Genomic DNA, 6,226 nt, shown 5'->3' on the forward strand with positions numbered 1-6,226 from the left:
AATCCTTGATGGAGCTTCAAAGGTGTGCCACACTTCCTAAGGAACTCTCCCCCAAAAAGACCTATTTAGTGATCGATTAATCAAAAGAAAAGTTGTCATAATAGCTTGTGCCAAAAAACCATGGGGTAATGCAACATGAGAGAGCATATTGCAGACCTTATCTTGAATGGTCCGATTCATATGCTCTACGACTTCGTTTTGGGGCAGATTATGAGGGGTAGTGAGCTCCCTCTTCATCCCTTTGCTGTCACAAATGTCCTAAAAGACTTTAGACACGTAATTCCCATCGTAGAACAAAGACATTTGAGTTTATTAGCTATTATATTTTTAGCCAATCCCACAAATTTCTTGAATTTATCCAAAGCCTCATCCTTACGAGGTGACGAATAGGATACACCCAGAATTTGCATGCAATATCATCAACAAAAGTGATAAAGTTCTTTCCTCCTAGAGACAACCCTGGCATTTGACATACATTTGAATGTGCCAACTCTATAGGAGAAGATTTCAATAACAAATACTTTTTATGTGATGTTTGAGCATGTTCACCATACACACAATGATCACAATGGTCAAAATCAACATATCTCAAATATGACAAATAACCCAAACAAGAAAGTACTTTCATTCCATTTTGACTCATGTGTCCTAATCGGCTATGCCACAAGGAAACACTCTTGGCTGCTCAATAATGGCAACAACATGGTCGTGCACACTAGATCCATTACATATCTTCCTTTTGCTATCTCCAAAAGTAATATGCTAGCCTTCATCATCTAGCTACCATGTGCTTATCAAGCTCTTCTTGAGCTAGGGTACATGCTTCACATGATGGAAGGTAAACACTAAACCATGCTGAAATTTCAATTGCACACTGCCAATGCTTACAATACCACATGCATAGTTGTCCCCCAAGTGGACAACACCATGTCTACCACCATTGTAGTCACTAAACCACTCATGATGGGGTGTGACATGAAAAGAAGCACATGAATCCAAGATCTACTATGCATGTCATCATCGAAATCTATGACCAATGAGTGTGCAATAAATCAAGAAGAGACAAAGAGTACATCATTGCTACTAGTGTCACTCGCATGGCTGACGACATTGACTTCCTCTATCTTGACATTGCTCTTCTTAACAGGCTAGCTATCCTTTTTCTCATCCTTGTTACCATCAGTCTTCTTACCCTTGCCTTTCTCTTTCTTCCACTTATAGCATTCCCGCTTAAAGTGTCCTTTCTTGCCACAATGATGACACTTAACATCTTTCCCACAATATTTATTCCATCCTTTATTGTCAGATTTCCCCTTTTGCAAAGACCTGCCTCTAGTATGCAATACACTATATGACTTATTTACTGCAATATTCTGTTGATTGAGCTCTTCCATAAGCAAAGAGCTTTTCACATTAGAGTACATAAGCATCACATTTGGGTTGCTCATAGTTGTCCTGAATGTATCCCAACTTTCAATCAAAGTGCATAGCAAGAAAGTGGCCTTAAACTCATCATCTCAATATTAAACTTCAAGGCAAATAGATGGCTAAAAATTGAGTTGAACTCATTGAGATGTATAGACATGGTTGTACCTTCCTTCTTGTGAAGGTCCATTAACTCCTTCACCCAATAAACCTTGCAACAACATTCCTTTGAACATACAACTCCTCAAGTCTAGTCCACATAGCATAGGTAGAGTCCAACTTCTCTATGTTGAACAACAATGAATCTACAGTTGACAATTTAATAGTAGATTGTGCAAGCTCATCAAGTTCATCCCAATCCTCTTCCTCAATGTTTGACAGTCGTACCCCTTTTGTCTTGATAGGCTTCACATGTTTCTTTTGCACCAAGACATTGTAGCACTTCTTTTGCCATATGGCAAAGTTATATGCATCCTCAACCTTCTTGATATGCACTAGGTTGCTCGTATCACTATTGTTAGCCATGATTGCAGCCAAAAATGACAGAAAATTTCACCAAAGACAAGCCCAAACTGTCACACAATTGACCAAGAGGAGATGCAAAATCCAACCAGCAATATGTTACCAAATTATTGTGTTCAATAGTTTGATTACTAATCATATTCTAGCATTGCCAAGACATTTTAGATTAGTAGCATACATCACCCGAATAGCATTTGACAGCTCTAGGCATAGATTGTCATCAAATGATACCAGTTGTTCACAATGTACAACATTAAAAAATGTCTAAATAAACTAGTCCATTTCAACCCAGATATGAGGCACAAAGAATGTGCAATCACTACTCAAGAAAATGCTATTATATCAGTATCAAAATAGTACTAGGGAGCTTCATCAAGAAGCATACAACCCAACCAAAATCTCTTACATGTATGGTACCTACTGCTTGCAATTTTCCATAGCCAAGATAATGTTTTTAAGCTCCAGATCAAGCTCAAAACAACCCAAAGTCACCTCCAAATCATTGGAATTCATGGTGTACATGTAGATTGCATTACTAGCACTCAAGAGATGGTCCAACAAGCAATAGGTACAGCATAAACGTCTACCAAGTGCATTCAGTCGTGCTATTACAGCAGCCAAAAATCAATGTAAAATGAGTGAAATCCTTGCTAAAATCAAGCCAAAAGCACCTTAGATCCAAGGCATGTCATCTTCCAATTGTGTTTTCAGCATATGAGCATGTTTTGGCATCCAATAGGCATAATCATTGATCAATGTCAATTCAAAACAGGGGGCTGCCTGTGTATTACAGCCACTGTCTACAATTGAAGGACTCTAAACACCAATGCCAAGGTTTGATATCAATGTCAGGAGTGTGTATTCAATGTCTAGACCAATGCCAATAGGTTTCCAAAGCCAAAAGGGAGTGGCTTTAGCCTATGTATGGCTATCAAAAGACTAGAAAGAAGAGCCTGCAAAAGAGGCATAAATAGCATGATGCTACACTACTAGCCTATAGGGTGCTACTACTTCAAAAGAGATGTTTTAGAGCTCTAATCAACCACTAAGAGCCTCCTCAAGAAGCCTTGAAGAAAGGCATTGAGCATAGAGTTGACAATCTCCAATGATGAGAGGTATGCAGTAGTTGTCCTATAGTGTGCTCAAATGCTCTTCAAAAAATGAGCTCAAGACTAGCCAAAAATGCCATGATGAAGCTCTAGTGGTTCCCTAATGAGTGCCAAGAAAGAAGAGATCAATGCAAACCTTCAAGAATGAGATATGGCTACCAAGAGTTGGATTTGTAGGATTGATTGTTGCTGCTGAGTCAAAATGTTAAAAGCTCCTTCACCAAGAACCTTGCTATGATACTAGTTTGTTGAAGACAATCTTTGATGGAGCTTCAAAGGTGTGTCAATGGAGATGCAAATTGAGAGAGAGACATAGACACAGTTTTTTTTTTTGTGTACTTCAATGTGTACCTCTTATTCATTTCAGATAAATATTTAGTACAATGTCCCATAAAGGGACATTACCCCAGTGTGGGTGCAAGCACAGCGGCCCTTTATTCCCAACATGCTTAATCAAGTAGGCTTACTGCAGCATTTTTGGGCTAAGGTAATTCCTACTACTATACATATGGTCGAAAAATTTCCATGCACTGCTATTGGTTGTCAAGTTACAAAGGAGGCATGGTTTGGCAAACCTCCCTCATATGTGTATCTTAAGAGTCTTTGGATGTGACACATTTTGCTATGTACGCAAGGACAAATGCAATAAGATGGATCCTCCTAAGTATGTGAAATGCATATTTCTTGGTTATGGGGATGCATGTGAGATGGGGGGCTATCACCTACTATGGGATCCACAAGCTCAAAAGATTATCCACCGTAGCTATGATGTAGTCTTCCATGAGAAGAAGATGCATAAGAAGTCTAAGTAGGTAGTTGAGATACGTAAGGTAATTTTTCAGGAGGAGCCTCCTATTGCCATACAACCAGCTAGACAACTTGTAGAGCTGATGTTTGAGTGTCCCATGGATGTTAGATATGATGTACGCATATGCCCCACAACCTATTTTGAGATGGTCTACTAGAGGCAAATGTCAACTTGATCAATTTGTACCCTCCATGGACTATGTTATGGTAACAGATTCTAGTGAGCCTCTTACTTATGAAGAGGCTATGTGCAGAGGTGATAGTCACTCTTACCAGAGGGCCAAGCAATCTGAGTTTGATTCATTGCAAAAAAATTACATGGGATTTGGTTCCTTTTCCCAATGAAAAACAAGTATTGCCATGCAAGTGGGTGTACAAGTTAAAGAGTACCCCTAGATGCCCCAAGCCAACATACAATGACAAATTTGTTGCTAAGGGTTTTAAGCAAGTGTATGATGTTGACTTTGATGAAGTCTTTTCTCCTATAGTCAAGATGACTACCCTATGATTGGTTTTGGTCTTGGTTGCACAACTAGATCTAACCTCTACCAGATGGATGTGAAAATGGTTTTTTGCATGGGGGCTTGTATGATGATATCTATATGCAACAACTTAAGGGCTTCATTGAAATGGGCAAGAAACACCTAGTGTGAAAGTTGATTAAAAACCTTTAAAAGAGCTTTGTCCTCAAAGTTGAATGGGGAACAAATTACAAGGATGATTACAAAGATAGCTTGAAGCATTTGGAATCATGCTGAAATAAAGCTCCATGTTGATGAAGAGCAAAGAAGTTGATAATGGACCACATAAATGGAAGAGGCTGTTGTAAACTGTCCAAAACAGGCTATAATACAAAATGGGCCATATCTTAAGCTAGAAGTGTCTGATTTCCATGTGCGAGATATAGAAATGTAGAGGACAACATGTAGTATCCAGCCATGCCTTCAAAATCAAAGTCTGAAGCCAATAAGACAATTTACTTTCTCACAGAAAGTTAATACAGCAAGTTGTTTACTGCTCTGTTTCTTTCTATCGTGAGATATTTTAAAAATGGATTCACCATGTCTTTTTTAAAAAGAACAAATTCTCAAACTGTACTCTTAACTTGTGGTCCATGCAACCACCTTAAGGAGATTTCATTAAATTGCCTTGGGCCTCAACCTTAAGATTGACTTCCACACAAAAGCTTGTGTCTTTTTAGACCTTAGAAAGAGAAAATCACTTCTCTCCTCACTTCCAGAGGATCAAGTCTCTTGTCTTTCTTAGTGAGAGAATTGCCTCTCTCGTCTTTCTTAATGAAAGAAAAGACCTTAAACCTTGACTTGTAAGGGAGAGGATGACCCCAAACGAATGTAATGCTCATTACACACAAGTAAACGTTCCCAGGCATCCTCAAAAGCACACATAAATACATATACACTGTTAATGATGCGGGATCTAGAGCATGACAAAGGCGGTAGGTATGGAGGATGGAAGATAAAGACACAACTCATGTTGACATGACAATGTAGACAACTGTTGCACAAGTGAATTAGGTTTCAAGATTGAGACTTGAACTCATAAACACAATCTTGTGTATGTGGACAATGACACTGACACTTTACTGAAAAGAAAAGAGTACTATCATTGCATTAAGAAAAGGAAGCAAGTACAATGCTTTATAGGAAAGTAGTAAGCTGCAATAGGCTCCACTGTGCATATGGGATAGGTAAGCCTGCATGTCCCACACCTTGAAGCTCCATACAAAGAGGCTGTTAGTAGGTGTGATTGTTTGAATCTCAACACCCCTCCTCAATCATAACTAGAAAGGCACAAAGTGTGTAGAGGCTATAATGAGAACCACCTACAAAGTGTGGGCACACCATAAATATGGTAGACACCAGAGACTGTTGCAGAAAAAAGCTAAGTGTGGGCACCAAAACATGGTGGACATCCAGAGGCTGTAACAGGGGCCTCACAAAGTGTACAGGGACTATAATGCCAAGTTACATGGGGAGTTTACAAAGCTTATGTTTGAGACATTAGGGCTAGGAAATACAAGGCTAAAAAAGTCTATCTGAATAGAAGGACTGATGAGGTTTGTCCTTCTCCTGGTGGTCTTCTTCTTCTTCTTCTTCCTTTGCTCCATTTTCTTCTTCTTCTTTGACTGCAACTAGATAGGTCTTTTGGGACCTCTTTCTTGCATGGCAAAACTTCTTGGTGTGTCCGGTCCTTTTGTAGAAGTCACAGAAGGGCTGATCCTCCTTGCCTTTGTACCTGTTGCCAACATATAATGCATGCTCATCTCTAGAGGTACTTGGTTCTTCCTTAGTTTTTAGCTTCTTTTCCTCTTCTAACAGTGATGCCTGGATATCAACAAGTTC

The sequence above is a fragment of the Lygodium microphyllum genome, chromosome 1 (assembly GCF_053477565.2).
Source record: "Lygodium microphyllum isolate KBCC chromosome 1, Lygodium_microphyllum_v1.1.10, whole genome shotgun sequence".
Classification (NCBI taxonomy): domain Eukaryota; kingdom Viridiplantae; phylum Streptophyta; class Polypodiopsida; order Schizaeales; family Lygodiaceae; genus Lygodium; species Lygodium microphyllum.